This window comes from Drosophila arizonae, chromosome 5 (genome assembly GCF_054131065.1).
Source record: "Drosophila arizonae isolate 15081-1271.41 chromosome 5, UAZ_ARI_1.0, whole genome shotgun sequence".
Taxonomy (NCBI): Eukaryota; Metazoa; Arthropoda; class Insecta; order Diptera; family Drosophilidae; genus Drosophila; species Drosophila arizonae.
Genome location: NC_142925.1, coordinates 8,221,961 through 8,240,518, shown reverse-complemented (window position 1 = coordinate 8,240,518; position 18,558 = coordinate 8,221,961). Strand labels below are relative to the sequence as shown.

The following is an 18,558-nucleotide window of genomic DNA, read 5'->3' as shown; positions in this document are numbered from 1 at the left end:
TGCATCTAGATGCATAAATCTCTATCTATTTTTCTATGAATTTCTCAGCATTCAAAAATATTCATATATCATATTTATGACTTTAATTATTTTGCACTCCCCATTTTGCACCACAAACAGCAGCAGCAGCAGCAGCAAAACCATTTTGAAAGTGCGAAATTTGAAACTGGAATTCGCAATCGAGCTACGCTTTATTGCCATTTGGCTGTTGACATTTGGCCCTGGTGCAGCAGTGCAGTGGTGCAGTGGTGCAGTGGTGCATGGCCGTAACCACTTAGTGCGGCTGAGTTCGGTGCGTCGTCAAGGCAACGCTTAGTTTGCCACCGCAAACTGTAGTCAATGCGGTTATGCAATGTGCAAACAGCGCAGTGGGAGCAGCGATTGGGATGGGGATATACTAAGGCAGGTGGCAAAGCCATTGAAACAAAAATAATTACTCGATTTTGAAGCGAAATTAACAAATAAATTGGAAGCTGTTGCTGCTACTGTTGCTGCTGCTGTTGCTGTTGCTGTTGCTGCTGCTGCAATTGGCCAGCGTTTTGTGGCCATGTGGAATCACTCATACGCCCCGTATAGCAAATGCAATTAACTCGCTTGGCCTGCAACAACATGATTACCATAAACAAATGCAGCCAAAGTTTGCCAAGGGCGTTGACGAGGGAGAGTGAGAGCGGGAGAGTGAGAGAGCGCGAGAGTAAGCGAGAAATTCATTTCGTTTACACTTTTCGTTTGGCAGCCAACTGAAAGCTGAAAGCCAAAAGCTGTCAGCCATCGACTGCCACACAATACTCAATGGCTCAGGCGTCGAGCGTTTATGGCAGCTTCTGATTGCAATCTCATTAGTCGGAGCGCAGAATTTGATCAGCTTATGCTGAATTAGTGAGCGCATTTAATCCATTTACCGCGACATCATTAGATGCTATCTCCACTTTCATTAACTCGCCCAGCCAATTAACCTCTGTGTGTGTGTGTGTGTGTGTATGTGTGTGTGTCTGGCTTTAAGCACGTGCAGTCAGCTGAAAGTGCAGCATATTAAATTTAAATTGTGCGATTAGCCAACGGCGTTTGCAAGTTCAAGTTCATCAATATATGTATATATATATATGTATTTATGTATATATAGGATACAAAAAAAAAAAAAGGAAATTTAAATGTGGCCTAAATGCTTCTGAAAAGCAGCAGCAGCAACAGCGACAGCAGCTGCAAAGCAATTTGTTTCGCCACCGAGTAATTTGTCTTCAAAAGCAAATGTTTTGCAATTTGTTAACAAGAAAATTTCTTCGCTTTTCTGCGTCTTGGGCTTGTTTGCAGTCGCCTGGTTTTTTGCCCCGGCTTGTTTACATTATTTGCGCCGCTGTTTCATTTCTTGTATACAAGCATTGGTTGGCACAGACACACACACACACACACACACACACGCGAGCAGAGGGACTCTATCTTTCGCTCTCGCTCTAGCCGAGTCTCTTTCCATTGCAAATGAAAATTGTACACGAATGCTGCGTAAGTGATAAGGGGCCAATGCCTGCGTGGGTGTTGTCGTTGCTCTCTGCGTCTTCGACTGCCGTATATATATATATATATACATATATTATTTATATATACACACATACTTGTATACTTGTCCGTGTGTGTTTGGCTGTGTGCCGTCTGTTTTAGTCATTGCTGTTGCTTGTAATAAATGATTTTTTAGTCCAAAATTGAAAGTAAATACATATTGATAGGCCAAAGCAGAAAGCTCTGAGAGACGTATATTGACTTAAAAATACCCTATAAAAGATGCAACACAATAAAATACTAACATTTGTATATTGCGAGTAGTCCATTGAAATTATATAAATTATTTGATATGCTTAATTATAGATAAATAAAAATATATTTTGCTTAATTATGTTCGAGTGAAAATATATTAAATTATTTTGGACATTATTTCATCTTCAAAATATCTATAATATTATAAATATTTATAATATTATTTTGCTGAGAAACTAGATAGAAATTTAAGAAGTACAATACATAAATCAATTTTATAATATTATTAGATGTTTTAAATATATGTTAAATAAAATGCATAATTATTTATGCATGAGATTTTATAAATTTAATTAAATTTAAATTAATATATTATATTTTAACATTTGTATTTAAATATAATTTAGAGAAATTTATTGCTCACCATCATCACATCCTTGCATTGCCACTTATTTACAGGGTATCCCTAGACATTGTCTCGTTTCTAAAGCATGTGCATGAACTAGACGCTTTAAGCTCGTAACTTGTATATTTTCACTATATAGAGTCGAAAAATCGTCCGGACCCCACCCACAGCCCCAAAACATGAGCTGCTACAAATTTGAGCAGCAAAAACTTCGCCAACTGGCGGCAGTTAGAGAGTTACGGGAGTTTCACTAGTTAGGCAAACAGAAACTCTTGGCGAAAAACTCTTTAACGATAATTGAATAATATGCTGAAGCTTAACCCTTCGTTTCCTCCTTTCTTTGCATGACATACATGTATGCATATATATGTATGTGTATATGCATATATTATATCAGACAGCGCGGTCTGGCAACGTGTTATAAATATAAATATGCATGGATAAGTTTATGCGCTCATGTGTGCAAATTCAATTAGCTTCATGACCGGACACGTTAATTGGCCTTTAATAAACGTTGCCAAAGTGCAGTTAAAAAATTCGTTTGCAATATGTGTAATTAAATGGGAGATATATATTGATCTGTATATGTATATATATTAAAATATATATAGTCGAATAGAACATTTTGATAAATTGTTATGCTCTATAAATGATATACATTTATATATTTTTTTGTTGTTAAGCTGTAACTTGACAAAAGTAAAATACATATAGAGTTGAATGATTGATAGTGCGCTACCCTGTCAATAGCTTGAAATTTAAATGAACTAATTACAGACTTTGCTTCATTTCTGTAATGTATCGATCTTATGTATGAATGCAGCGGGCGTTAACTTCTCTCTTCGAATTTCAGGCCCCCCGTTGGGCGCCATAAAATCTATGTAACGAGCGTACTCGAGTATGAAAGCGATCTTCGTGCATTCGCATGTTTACATATATACATATATACATATATACACATATAGCTATTCACATACATGTATACATACATACATACATACATACATACATCAACATACATCAACATACACAAGACGTGGATCGGGTAGTGGCGGGCGGAATCCTCTGGTTCCCTTAGCTCTGTCGGTGGTGGGGTGGGTCTTGCCAAACCGTCACCAATACACACAAACTTTAAAATTTTTAGGATTCCTATGCAACACAAACATTCGGACAACAAGAAAAAACGAAACAAACACGGACAGTTAGAAAGACGCGGAAGCCGAGGTGGTGTTGGCTTCTCGCTGTCTTTACCCAAACCCAACCATGATCTTCAGCTTTAACTTGTTTATGAAGATCCCCTAATAAGGATTGCCTCGACTCTCTCTCTCTTCTATGCCAACGCTATGCTCCTAGCCTACCATATTAATCCATCAAGGAAACTCAAAAAAATTCTAAAAGATACATTTATTCTTTAAATTACTCTAACTAGACTATTACATTTTCATTTACTCTTAATTACTGTCGCTTCATGTTCTTGAATTTATATATATGTATGTGCATGTGTTTGGTATGTAGTTTGAGTGTATAAAAAAAATGAAAAAAAACTACATAATATGAAAAAATTACAAATGAATAAAAAGGTTAACAATATAGTAATAAACACATAATAATATAATAATATAATATTACAATAAAATATTAACAAATGTTTAAATCATATTTTAGACATTTGGGGAGTATTCGTTAGTACATATAAATTTAAAAATTTAGTTTTAATTCATAGCTTTTATTTCATAGTTTTTATTTCATAGTTTGTATTTCATTCTTTATTCAAAATTTTTTCTTTTTTTTTTTTTTTTTTTTTTTTTGTTTTTTTTTTCTTTTTTTTTTTCTTTTTTTTTTTCTTTTTTTTTTTTATTTTTTTCTTTACTTATTTATTTAGTTTTATTTCGTTATACATTTTGGGGACATGATAGGGAGGGGAAGACAAGGGTTAATTTAGCACTCACAGTTCTTTTTGTTGTATGTCCACCGCTGAAAGGCCTTTCTTTTGGTGACTGCTGCTGCTGCTATATGGAGGATGTGTGTACTATTGTGTATTATTTTAATGAATTATTATTAATAGTATCATGCTTTTCGTTTTTTTTTTTTTTTTTTTTTTTTTCTTTTTTTTTTTTATATATTATATATATATATATAATTCTATATATGTATAATATTCATTATTGTCTATTAAATCAAGAATTTATTTAACCACTAAGCATTTAAAGTTCTTTTTTTTTTTTCGTGTACTTGCAGTTTTATGCTGCACGTTCACTTTTATCAAATTTGTCTTGGAAGCTTTTTTTTCATGTTTTTTTTCTTCACATACACATTGCGCACACGTGCAAATATATATACATAATTTTCTCTAATTTTTGTTTCTTTTTAAACCGCACATATAATGATTTGTAATTTTTAGTTTATATATATATATTTTTTTTTTCACTAATATGTCGTCAATAATCCCTCGCCGTTCTGCGATCTGCTATACATTTTATTTCGGGTGCTATTTTTCGGGGGCTCTTTTTTTCTTCGGTGGCTAATCTTTTTTTTTTTTTCGGGGTCTATTTTAATATATAGCCCTAACCTCTGCACAGCGCATATGTGCATGTGGCCTTCTGCTGGCCGAGAGGTTAGGGTTATATTAAAGGCTGCAAAATACAAAAAAACCGACTTAGTTTCTGTAAACTAAGTTTTAATTTATATTAATTTTGATCAAAATACCTTTTGTTGCCTGCTTGCACACTTGTCGTTTCCCACGAATAAAAATGCGTGCGGCTGCGCGCACCAAAGTCAATGACTGACCAGCTCAGCTGGTCACGGTGGGCCAAATTCAGAAAATTTCAATGTTTTATGGAGGGAAATAATCTATTGTGTATGTTTCTTTTTGTTAAATATATATATAAAGATATATATATATATATATATAATTATTAACAAAAATTTTAGCTGGATAGAACTCCACGCTGAGGGTATCTTCTTGAAAATGTGGGCCGGAAAAAGATGGAGCTGGCAATGTGGCCGCTTTTTATACGCCCACATTCCAGTGTTCTTGGTTCCAATGTTTCGCTCTCAGCGAAGCTTCGGACAGCGGGATGCTAGTGAGCGTATTTCTCCCACTGTCTCCGACGAGCGAGCACAGCGTAAGCTTAGCGTAAGCTTAGCGAAAGCTCGATCGCTAAAGCTCCGCTCTCTGTCTCTCTCGTGCATTGCATTGCAGCGCAGGCGACAATGTTGTCGCAAACGATATGCGCTGCAATTTGCAATCTTAGAGATTGGCAACCATTACACCACCCGATAATATACAACGTTAGACAGTATATTAGCGGGAATCAGCTTCTTAGCATGGTAAGTACCGACAGATGCGACGTGCATAGTTACTAAAATATTAAATTGTTAAATTTGACTATTAAGGCATAGAGAGAGAATCGAGGTATTCTTATTAGTTCTAACTGTTCCGAATTGTTTCATTTTGGGCTATTGAAACTAAATCTAGCAGGTATTTACAAATTGACTATCGCTACCATCAAAAACTATACTATTCGGCAAGGGAATGCACAGGCAGCATATCTCCGAGTTCCAGACAATAGTACACTTAAAGACGCAACGACAACAGCTTATCAACACACAACTAGCATTGCTTAAGGCTTCTACCATTCTTCATTTAAGTAAAGAATACCCTCCAGGGATAATCAGTATTGGTATCCTAGCCGAATACACAATATTCTGGAATTATTTAGAGAAGTTTTTCTAGAACTAGATTGAATTGTGGCTTCATCCACAGTAAACAAAAACGAGCTACAAATGTGAGGGAAGATGTTCTTTTCCAAAGCAGCGATGCTTTAATTCATTTAAAGTTGAAAGATACTTCAAGGTGTCTCGGTCTGCGATCCAGGCTTGAATCCAGCAGCTTCGTAGTACCTATGAAAACAAATCTATTCCTCTCAGCAGTCACTGTTGCGATAGCTAGACCAACCAAGTCTAAATCTATTTCAGCAATACAGGCTACTGAGACAACTAATATTCTCACAAAAGGGGGTGTTTTGTATAACTACTACTCCATATAGAAGAAGTGGTCATACAAGAAAATTTCTGGTTCACTGAAAGTGTATCAACTCACAGTGCCTCACAAACAATTTCGGTTCACTGAAAGCTAATGAACTCACAGAGCCCCACGTTGGGCGCCATAAAATTTATGTAATGTATCGATCTTATGTATGAATGCAGCGGGCGTTAACTTCTCTCTTCGAATTTCAGGCCCCCCGTTGGGCGCCATAAAATCTATGTAACGAGCGTACTCGAGTATGAAAGCGATCTTCGTGCATTCGCATGTTTACATATATACATATATACATATATACACATATAGCTATTCACATACATGTATACATACATACATACATACATACATACATCAACATACATCAACATACACAAGACGTGGATCGGGTAGTGGCGGGCGGAATCCTCTGGTTCCCTTAGCTCTGTCGGTGGTGGGGTGGGTCTTGCCAAACCGTCACCAATACACACAAACTTTAAAATTTTTAGGATTCCTATGCAACACAAACATTCGGACAACAAGAAAAAACGAAACAAACACGGACAGTTAGAAAGACGCGGAAGCCGAGGTGGTGTTGGCTTCTCGCTGTCTTTACCCAAACCCAACCATGATCTTCAGCTTTAACTTGTTTATGAAGATCCCCTAATAAGGATTGCCTCGACTCTCTCTCTCTTCTATGCCAACGCTATGCTCCTAGCCTACCATATTAATCCATCAAGGAAACTCAAAAAAATTCTAAAAGATACATTTATTCTTTAAATTACTCTAACTAGACTATTACATTTTCATTTACTCTTAATTACTGTCGCTTCATGTTCTTGAATTTATATATATGTATGTGCATGTGTTTGGTATGTAGTTTGAGTGTATAAAAAAAATGAAAAAAAACTACATAATATGAAAAAATTACAAATGAATAAAAAGGTTAACAATATAGTAATAAACACATAATAATATAATAATATAATATTACAATAAAATATTAACAAATGTTTAAATCATATTTTAGACATTTGGGGAGTATTCGTTAGTACATATAAATTTAAAAATTTAGTTTTAATTCATAGCTTTTATTTCATAGTTTTTATTTCATAGTTTGTATTTCATTCTTTATTCAAAATTTTTTCTTTTTTTTTTTTTTTTTTTTTTTTTTTTTTTTTTTTTTTTTTTTTTTTTTTTCTTTTTTTTTTTCTTTTTTTTTTTTATTTTTTTCTTTACTTATTTATTTAGTTTTATTTCGTTATACATTTTGGGGACATGATAGGGAGGGGAAGACAAGGGTTAATTTAGCACTCACAGTTCTTTTTGTTGTATGTCCACCGCTGAAAGGCCTTTCTTTTGGTGACTGCTGCTGCTGCTATATGGAGGATGTGTGTACTATTGTGTATTATTTTAATGAATTATTATTAATAGTATCATGCTTTTCGTTTTTTTTTTTTTTTTTTTTTTTTCTTTTTTTTTTTTTATATATTATATATATATATAATTCTATATATGTATAATATTCATTATTGTCTATTAAATCAAGAATTTATTTAACCACTAAGCATTTAAAGTTCTTTTTTTTTTTTCGTGTACTTGCAGTTTTATGCTGCACGTTCACTTTTATCAAATTTGTCTTGGAAGCTTTTTTTTCATGTTTTTTTTCTTCACATACACATTGCGCACACGTGCAAATATATATACATAATTTTCTCTAATTTTTGTTTCTTTTTAAACCGCACATATAAGGATTTGTAATTTTTAGTTTATATATATATATTTTTTTTTTTCACTAATATGTCGTCAATAATCCCTCGCCGTTCTGCGATCTGCTATACATTTTATTTCGGGTGCTATTTTTCGGGGGCTCTTTTTTTCTTCGGTGGCTAATCTTTTTTTTTTTTTCGGGGTCTATTTTAATATATAGCCCTAACCTCTGCACAGCGCATATGTGCATGTGGCCTTCTGCTGGCCGAGAGGTTAGGGTTATATTAAAGGCTGCAAAATACAAAAAAACCGACTTAGTTTCTGTAAACTAAGTTTTAATTTATATTAATTTTGATCAAAATACCTTTTGTTGCCTGCTTGCACACTTGTCGTTTCCCACGAATAAAAATGCGTGCGGCTGCGCGCACCAAAGTCAATGACTGACCAGCTCAGCTGGTCACGGTGGGCCAAATTCAGAAAATTTCAATGTTTTATGGAGGGAAATAATCTATTGTGTATGTTTCTTTTTGTTAAATATATATATAAAGATATATATATATATATATATAATTATTAACAAAAATTTTAGCTGGATAGAACTCCACGCTGAGGGTATCTTCTTGAAAATGTGGGCCGGAAAAAGATGGAGCTGGCAATGTGGCCGCTTTTTATACGCCCACATTCCAGTGTTCTTGGTTCCAATGTTTCGCTCTCAGCGAAGCTTCGGACAGCGGGATGCTAGTGAGCGTATTTCTCCCACTGTCTCCGACGAGCGAGCACAGCGTAAGCTTAGCGTAAGCTTAGCGAAAGCTCGATCGCTAAAGCTCCGCTCTCTGTCTCTCTCGTGCATTGCATTGCAGCGCAGGCGACAATGTTGTCGCAAACGATATGCGCTGCAATTTGCAATCTTAGAGATTGGCAACCATTACATTTCTCTTGCCCTTCTTTATACAGATATAATTAATAGATATATGCAATATTTTATCCTCATGATATATGTCGTTGATGGATTACCCAGTGCTCCTACACGCATTGTCTATGAGAATGGGAATTAATAAATGTAATTGATGCTCAAAGACTTAGGAATATGCAAGGAAATATATATTGATTATTAATATGAAGAAAAAAAAAAAAAAAAAAAAGAATTATGAGAAATATTATTTTGCATAGCGTATGAAGATGTTGAGGTAGGCTATCAATGTTTTTCTTCTATACAGGAAACTAGGAAGGCAGCAGAAAGCTAACTAAATCAGCTTTTTGCTCCAAGATGGATAAGCTTTGCTTCTTTGCCTAGCTTAAATAGAAGATTTGCCTTAATGCAGCTGTAGAGCTACAATGTAAAATAATACACGAATACCCATCCAAGTGCTGTTAAACTGCTAGCCGAGCTGCCAAACACTTTTTAATCCTTTACAGACTACGTGGTATTTTCAAGGAAAAAAATCCTTTTGGTAGTTTGAGAATGTTGAATTTGTAACATATATATTTCATAAATCCAAGAACCTACAAGCAGCTCAAATATCGACAGATGTGTGTGGGTGTGTGAGTGTGTGTATTCTTGTGTCTTTCCCCCATTGCCATTTGCTCAGCTTCTGTGTTAGTTTTGTGAATTTATTGCCCTGGCTTCAAATCGTCTACAGTGATTTGAGGTGGATTTTTTTCTTTATTTTTATTTTTTTTATATTTATTTTTTTATATACTCTCTCTCTCTAGCAGTTTGCAATTTAATAAAGCATGCGTAATATGTTTTCAGTCCTTGTATGTGGATTATCGAAAAACCTGCCGTCAGCTGCATAAATTTTGCACACGAAACACTATTTGCATTGAGTTGGAAAAGTAAAAGTCTGCACTTGCTTGGGTTCCAATATATTTTTTTTATTTTTATATTTTTAGTAATCATGGCAAATGCTCACACACTATTACCAACACACGCAGACATAGAGAGATGGGGAGAGGGGCGAGGCAGAGAGACGCCCTCATAAAACGCTACAATTTGAACTTTAACACCTTCAATGACAGCTACCGAGAGTGACCCGAGGCGCAATTTTGTGTAAATAACATGAAAATAACAAAAACAGCCTCAGGCATGGCACAGACGTCGGTTTTGATGTGTCAGCCAGGCGCTGGCAGGCAGACGAGCAGACGAGCAGGCAGGCACCACCCAGCACTCTAAGCCACCCAAAAACCACTCACGAGCAAAATTTTGCTTTGCCTTTTTATGAGTGCTCTACGGTTAGTTGTTGCTATTGCCGCTGTAGTTGGCCATTATGCGCATAAAATATAAGAGGGTTGTTCATATCCAAGACGACACAATGGAAACAACGCCTGATGCACACGCACACACACACACACTGCTAAAGCATAAATCTGAGCTGCTTTATAACCCGCAAAAACAGACAGGTGGCGGGGCCGGCGGGTCAACGTTGGGCGAGAAATTGAAACTTCACTGCAGCACGACACAAGAGAAAAAGAAAATGAGCGAGAGAGCCAGCCAGAGAGAGTGTGAGAGTGAGAGAGAAGTAAAAATAAAATAAAATAATATAAAATAAAGCAAAGGGAAGGGCCAAAGCCAAAAAGATTTATTTTTACATTTTTATTATAAGTTTCTTGTTGTAAGTTTTGTGGTCATGCGGCGTTAGCTTTGCCTCTGGCCGTGTGGCTCTGTCTCTGGCTCTGGTTGTGGCTCTGGCTGTGGCTGTGGCCTCGGCTTCGGCTTCGGCGTTGGCGTTGGCTTTGGCTTGAGCCTTCCATCAACATCAGCACAAATTGCTGTAAAATCGCGTTGCAAATTATGTTCAATTTCAGGCACTTCATTTTCAACTTGATTGCCCGAAACATTGTAAACATTTTCATCGTTTATGTGCACACTTTCCCATTTTAATTCTTTCCTCAAAGTAGTTCAATAACACCGGCTCAAAGCGGACAATAATGAAATGAATAACCTGATTAGGTACGCAGGACGGGCAAAGCCATAAAAAAAAACTTTTGCGCTGACAGCTAAATAATAAGTAGAGCACTTAAATCTTGCAGAAGTACTTAAAGCTTGGTGAAGCTTTTAAAGCTGTCGGCTTATGCTTTACAAATTCATGGAAGCCCAAGCTAGCGCAGGATATAATAAAACATTTATGGTTTAGGATTTTATATAAAATAAAATCTTCTTTAATGTTTACCTGAAGCTTAATCTGGGAAACTTCTATTAAACACGATTTAGTATAAGGATAATAGTGAAGACTTTCAATAGCTATATGATCTGCAAGCTTACATATATTGTATATTATTTAATTTAATATTAAAGCCGTAAACAATTTTAAGAAAAAAGAAAAGAAAAATGTTTTGATCTGAACAGAAAAATTATAAAAATTCTTCTAAATCATGGTAAAGATATAAAGATCATAAAGCTTTAAGGAGCTTTACTTTGAAGCTTAAATATTTGTTAATCTTAAATGTGAACTAACGTTTTATATATCTACTTTATTTTAGTTTTTATATTAAAAACAAAAATTGTTAATTTCTATTGCTAACAGCGTGGTTCAATTCCTTAAATATTAAGCTGAACGATATGATATTCTTTAGATAGACTCTAAAGCAAATATTTACAATCGAGGCCATTGTAATTTGATATCAGCAAAAAAGTAAAGTCTTCAAAATGCCGCACATATTGTTAGTTTAATCTCCGGTTACGACAGGAGGTTTCCTGCTCCCAAGAGCTTCCTGCTCATTTCCCATTCTAATAATAATTTGATATGCTTTTATAAAATAGTACATTTAATCTCACTTGAAGCATTTAATTAAAAGCTCTCTGGGGTAATGTGGCAGCAAGCGTCATTGGGTTATTTTCACAATTTTCCCCGTTTATCACACGCACTTTAATATTAAGATTGCGATGTCAGAGCTTATGAATTGGGGTTTCCAACTGAATGCCAGCTCGTAGTTTGTATACGGCCCGAACGAACATCAGCTGTCAGTGGCCATAACATTGGGTTTATTGTTTTTCTTTGCCAGCAGGCAGCAAAGCTGCCAAAATAACTGAAAGAACTTCCTTCCTATACAGCGTCACCCACACTCCCTGCCAGCTTTGTTCTGGTGCTGCTCGTCTCTCAGTTGCGACCCTTTTGTCTCACTTTCAGGCTTATTTTATGCTTGACAATTTCATTTACCAACTACGAAATGACCTCAAACTGAACAGTTTCGTACGTAATTGAACATCAGGCATCAACTTGTTGCCGTTTGCTTTGTTCTTTTTCGGCTCTTCGATTTCGCTTAATTTTTTTTCATTTCTTTTTCTTCTTCTTTTGTTTTATGCGCATTAGAATCCTTTCGCCATATCGGAATTTCTATTAAAAGCCCCGACCTTATAGTATGTACATTTGTAAGCCCTGTAAATATCCAATTTGCTTTATGCTCAGCACGCGAAGCAGGCAAATGCGAAGGCAATGCGTTTTTCCTTCTCTTTTTTTTTTTTTTTTGCTTTTTGTTTCAATTTCCATTTAGTTTTCAGTCTTAATGCGGAGCTCCCTGGCGCCAGGAATTTTGCTTTTTGCCATACGCTTTCAGCTGACTCGTGCGCCTAATTGTCAGTAAGAAGCAAACAATTTTCAGAGCAAATGGCAATGAAAATGAAAATGGAAATGAGAATGAAAATGCTACACTTGGAGTGCCTTGTAGATAGACAAATATATGTACATACATACATATATAAATATAGAAGACTTGAAAAAAAAAAACACACACACAAAAAATGACGCTGCAAAAATTCTTGGCCAACAGTTTTTTACGCGCTTGATTAATTTTGCTTGCCTTTTTGTATTTTTCCTTCGTTTCGTTAAAAAAAAATTTTTATTTAATTTTATTAGCATTCGTTTTTAAGAGCAAAGTGTTAAATTTGACAGTTTGGAGCACAGGGTAAAGCACATTATGCACACTTGATTAAATATGGCCAAGAAAGTTGCCAACTTTTCTCGCTCAAAAAAAGTTACATTAAAAAAAAAAAAAATGGAAAAAAAGTAGAGCTCGTTATGTTAATTTTTAAGGAAATTTCTATTGGACAGCTGTCAGCTGATTGGCAATTCATTCAGGCCAAAAGTGCACAGAGCATATGTTCAAATTACATACATATATATATATAGATATATATTTCTATATGAATGTAAAATGCGGTCAATGCGCACATCATTAAGCCCTGGTGATTTTCTCAGGTAAATGACAAAGTTCAAGTGGCATTCAGCATTTGTGTGCTTGATTTGATTGAATGGCGACTCCGAGCTGAAAAGCATCTGCAATACGTTTTATACTTGACTTCTTGTCTAGTTACACACGCACACACACATACAGACAGCGCTACAGTTATGGCTTGTGTGTGTGTATTTATGTTAGTATCTTGACTGCACGCATACAAATTGTTGCCGCTCTCATCGTCTACATAATGGGTACGTACTTTGCTTTCAATTTACTAATGCATCAGTGATGCCAAGCCAAAAGCTAAAGGTTGACTAGCTACCAGAGCACACTTTCAAGATGAAGATGTTTTTCTCTGCTTTGTGTGCTTTTCTGTGTGCTTTTCTCCTTTTATGTTTAGCTTCCCTTACGCAATAGGGTATGCTTGTTACTTGTTTGGTAATGCATAATCAACAGTATATTTTTATTTTATTTTATTTATTTTTTTTTTTTTTTTTTTTTGATAACCTAATGATTGCGAATATTGGCAGCTCTTTGACCATTTACTCGCAATGACAGCAATTTTAATTGCATTTTTTTAATACATATAAATAAATAATTATTGGAAATAAAGAATTTTTTCATTGGCTAAAAAATATATTAAATTTGATTACTTTTTACTGATTACTTTTTACGGTTGTTCATTTTATGTCAAAAGCTAATTATGAAATATAATTTGGTATAAATACGACTGCATGAATAGATAAGTATTTAAATCAAATTTAGTTGCTGATGCTTGCTACAATATATAATATAAATAGAATATGTTGGAAATAAAATTTTTTCTAAAATTTTTGTCAAGGTAATTATATTCAAAAATAAAAATAAAATAAAATAAAATAAATAATAGATAAATAAAAATAATAAATTAAAAAATTAATTTATAAACCAAACCGACTATTTTATTTTTAACTATTTTTTTTGTTTTGTTATAAAAAATTTATATTTATATATTTTGCTTTTATAGTTATATATATTTTATTTTTCTATATTTTTTATAGTTTATTAATCTTAGCATTTACTATTTTATTTATTTTATAAGTACAATAAACACTTTTCTTTTTTTTTCTTATTCTGTTTCACATTTCTGTTCATGTTTCAGGTTTCATAATACAGTCTCAATTTACTTGATTTCATTTACTTATTTATAGGGTACATTCGTGTACAATAAATCCTTGGACAATAATATATTTGTCAGTCTATCACACTTCACTTGCCGCATTTATAACATGTTTTTCTCAACTTTTCTTTTGCCCCGGCCCCCCTCCTCCCATTGTTGCATAGAGTTATTGTTGCACGCACATCGAGCGTGCCGGAGTCAAGTCAAGTTTGTTTATCGTTCGTGCATTGTAATCAGTGCTATGCATTGTGCTTGTGTGCGTGGCACTCGACTCTAAAGCGGTGATGGCTTTACATTGAATGTCAAATCGGCAAGCGAGCAAAATATGCTAAAAAAAAAAAAAATCACAGACAGAAAAAAGAGAAGCCGCAAATATTAGCAAAACATGTTTGTTTTCCCATTTGGATTATTTTTTATGTATAATTTGTTAAATGCATAAAGTTTATTTATAATTCAGTTTGTTGTTGAAAATGCACAAACTGCAAACATTTGCGGTTGCTTTTTATTGAACGCGTAAATCATAATTAAATATTGAGTTTTTGCTGACCAAATGGAAACGAGTGCAAAATATTTGATATTTAATTGGTTAACGTGGCGTATGCGTGATATTCGATTAAATGCTCAGTTGAGCTGGCATGTTATTTCTGTGGTTTCTATGGCAAACACTTGAGTTCATGCGAATTGAGGCAAACACCGATTTGTGCGTGTATGTGTGCGAGTCTGTGTGCTTCGGTCTCTGCCACGCCCACAAAGACACACACATCACAGCACAGCCGTCCCGATGTTTACCTTGGAGTTTGTAGCGGGCTGTCAAGTACTTGTTAAGCTAACAGCAGCTGCTGTTGTGTGTGTGTTTTATTTTTATTTTTTTATTTTCCATGTTCTTCGGCCAGCCAACAAGCAATTAATTAATGGCACAAAAAAAAGAAGAGAATATGCATGAAATTAAGTTAAGTTTAGCAGCTGCTAAATTCTGAACTCAAACTCAAATTGGTTGACTTTAATTCATTTAAATAATACACAAGCGAGCACAGACACCAGCTCTCGGCAGGGCAATGAAAATAAATGAAGGCTCATCAAAATAAAGCGTTGAATATTAAGAAAAATTGCGTGCAGCCGGACACAAATTTTAAAAAATAAATAAAAAGCAGAGAAAAAATGAAAAAAAAAAAAAGATAATAATAATAAAATGAATTTAAAGCGAGTCACAGGTGCGAGCATTAAGTCGCCTGGCCAAACAAATTGCTTCTTTACCTACCTTACTCAACTTTATTCTCACTCTCTATCTCTCTTTCTCTTTTTTTTTCTCTCTCTCTCTCTCTATTTTTTTTAAATACTTCCGGCAACAGTTGCTTTGGCCTTAAGACCTCCCTAACTACGGCATCTAAAAAATTTGAAAATTACCAATTTCAAAAAATATTTGCAGCGACAGCCCAAGGCTGTGAGGCGCAAGGATGCGACATGTTTTGCACTCTTTGCCTTGTCTGCGGTTTTTTGTGTTTGTGCATCGTGGCATGAATGTTATAGCCTGCCACGCCCACACACACACACACTCGTACAAGAGCTGGGTTACCCTGCACTTGAAGTGCAAATGTGCAGTGTAATTAAAAGTGGGCGTATGTGTGAGTGTATGTGTGTGTCTGTGTATGCAGGTGCACAGCAATTGAGAACAAAAATGATAAAAAACCAAAAAAGAAAAGGTAGTAAAAGAAAATATGGAACTTTGGCTTGTAGTTTGTTATACCCTGTCTGTGAATGCTCGCAATTATACCCTTGTCACAGCTCCAACTACTTTATATACCAACTAAATTAAAATGCATCAATTAGAGCATTTTAGACACGGAAGCTCGCTTGAATTCAAGTTTTTTAATAAGCAAAATGTTGTCAGCTTTTTTAATTACTTTCACTTTAAAGACAACATAATAGCGCTTTTCCTTTATTAATTACTCTTCTCTTTTCCTATAAAAAAGCAAATTTCATTACAGGCAGCCATATTTTATATTATATTTATATTTCTAGTACTACGTGTATGTAAAATTCGCATTATATTGAATATATAATTTTTATTATTCTTTTAAGTTCTTAAACACTGTCTGGCAAGCCAAATCGTTGCTAACGAACAAGCAATATAAATTATCAACTGATAAAAGCCAGACATAACAAAAGACTCTCAGTTCGCTAATACACCATAAATTACAATCTTCAGAGCTGCTATAAATAAAAAAAAAATAAATAAAAATAAAAAAATACTTTAAATTATCTCAGTTTTCAGTTTTCTAAACAAAACATTTACTCACACACGCACATCCCATACTTCAGACATTGAATCGTAAAGGCGAGTGTGTTTACACTCTGACTTGAGAGCTAAGATGCTCGAGAGGATATTCCAGCTTAAAGCAAGCTAAGAATTATTTATACAATATTGCGGTCTGAGAGTCTTTATGCTAGCGAAATGAAATGCAAAGTGAGCATATGCTAAACACAAACATATTTTAAATGAATTATTTAGCAACAGAGAATACTATGACGGTACTGCAGAGAAAACTAAGATAATATTATTTTAAAAATATATAGAAAACATATAATAAATTTAAATATATATATTATTAAATTAATTAAATAATATTTTTCAAATAAATGCATATTTAATTAAAAATGTGTATATATTTTTTAAACATTTTAAATATATAATAAATAAATGAAAAACAAATATTATTAATAATAACAATATGAAAACTTTAGAAATATATATAAAAATTATTGTTAAAAAAAAAAATACAAATATTTATACAAAAATAATATATTTTATATAAAAAAAAAAAAAATAAATATTTTTAAACTCACAAACTGCCAAATATAAAAATAAATACAAAATTTTTAATAAATAACTTTGATTTGGTATACAAATTTCTTTTATATGAATAGTAAAGAATTATTTAATTTAGCCTGTAAAAGGGATTTTATATTGAAGAAGAAATATTTTAATTCCCAGCATGAAAAGTATTTAATATAACTCAATCATAATTTACTGCACAGGGTATTTCAATGTCTCATACATACTTATGCCTTTATTTATGATTTTTTTTCTTTCAGTTTCTTCTTTTTTGTAGGTTTTCTTTTCTTGGCCTGACTGGCTGCTGTTGCTGCTGCCCTGACGACAGACTCTTTGCCGGCGGTTTGTATGGCATGTGGGTAATTTTCAGAAATATGAACTATATGCACTATGTGTTGGCTTTTTGATTGCTGATGGCTGTGTGGCTGTACAAGGCAGACAGACGGAGAGGGAGAGCGAAAGAGAGGCAGTCATAGGGCGGCCTATTTAAGCGCTATAAGCCGGACACTGGCCCAGCCAGTTCTATTTCCAACTTAGTTATCTAAAACGGGCAACGCTCGGGCTAGCAAAATAATAGAATATGGGCCATAATGTCAGCCAGAAATGGCGAAACACACACAGAGAGAGAGAGAGAGAGGGAGAGAGAGAGGGAGAAAGAGAGAGATACATCTGGTCTTTTTAATTAACATTTGCCAAACATAAACCCAAAAGCAGGCAAAAAACATGGCCAACTCTCATTCTCATCCCTCCCCCTCTCTCTCTCTCTCTTTCTCTTCATACTCTTTGCTGTTGAAATTACTTTCAGCAGGTGAAGCTCACTTTTATTGAATATATGATAATTGAGTTTTAGGTTATTCAATAGACTCAACAGAGATTCAAATACGTTCGGCTGCCTTTATTCGACTAATTGCTGGCCAAAAAGCTATAACAATGCCCACAATACAAATGCACAAAATATGCATGAAATTTAAACAAATTTTACCCAAATTGTTGGCCAAATATTTAGTTTTGTTTGAGTCAAAAAGGATAAAAAGAAAAAAAAAAAATTTATAAAATTGAATTTCAAATCACAAATTTTACAGAATTTCAATCAAAAGCCAACTAAACAATATATGCAGATAGATGTATATAAATACATAAAACCATAAAATCCCATTGATGGCAATTTTTATGGCCATTCTTTAATTTCAATATATAAATTCAAAGCAGCATTGCCAATGGAATGAATGGAAATGAATAGAAATTGCACACAACCGGGCGCACGTGGTTTGGCATTTTAAAAACTGACTTCACGTGCAGCATGTGAGAAAGTGCGAAGTGTGCCCGAGCATAAATCTTGCCCGGCACAATGGCCAAAAACAGGAGCACAGAACTTCGAAATGGAGACAAAGCAGCAGCAGCAGCAGCAGCAGTCGCAGTCGTAGTCGCAGTCGCAGCAGCAGCCAACATAGTAGTCACAGGAGCAGCTCAAAAGCACTTAGCCATGGCTGTGAAGCCGCCTAATT

General features: G+C 34.4%; 1 long non-coding RNA gene across 6 annotated transcripts in view; it reads right to left on the bottom strand.

Annotated features, from left to right (window-relative positions):
• The window catches only part of LOC149268449 (uncharacterized), a 55,082-nt gene extending 46,237 nt beyond the window's left edge, over positions 1–8,845 (bottom strand). For 5 of the 6 annotated variants that reach the window (XR_016270387.1, XR_016270385.1, XR_016270383.1 and 2 more), the window contains exons 1-3: positions 8,251–8,844; positions 4,862–8,177; positions 4,105–4,788 (exon numbers count right to left, since the gene is read on the bottom strand). This is a non-coding gene — a long non-coding RNA (uncharacterized LOC149268449). Of the gene's footprint in view, positions 1–4,104; positions 4,789–4,861; positions 8,178–8,250 lie in introns of all 6 variants that reach the window. The other variant, XR_016270384.1, reaches the window with a different exon arrangement.
• Positions 8,846–18,558: the final 9,713 nt, after the last annotated feature.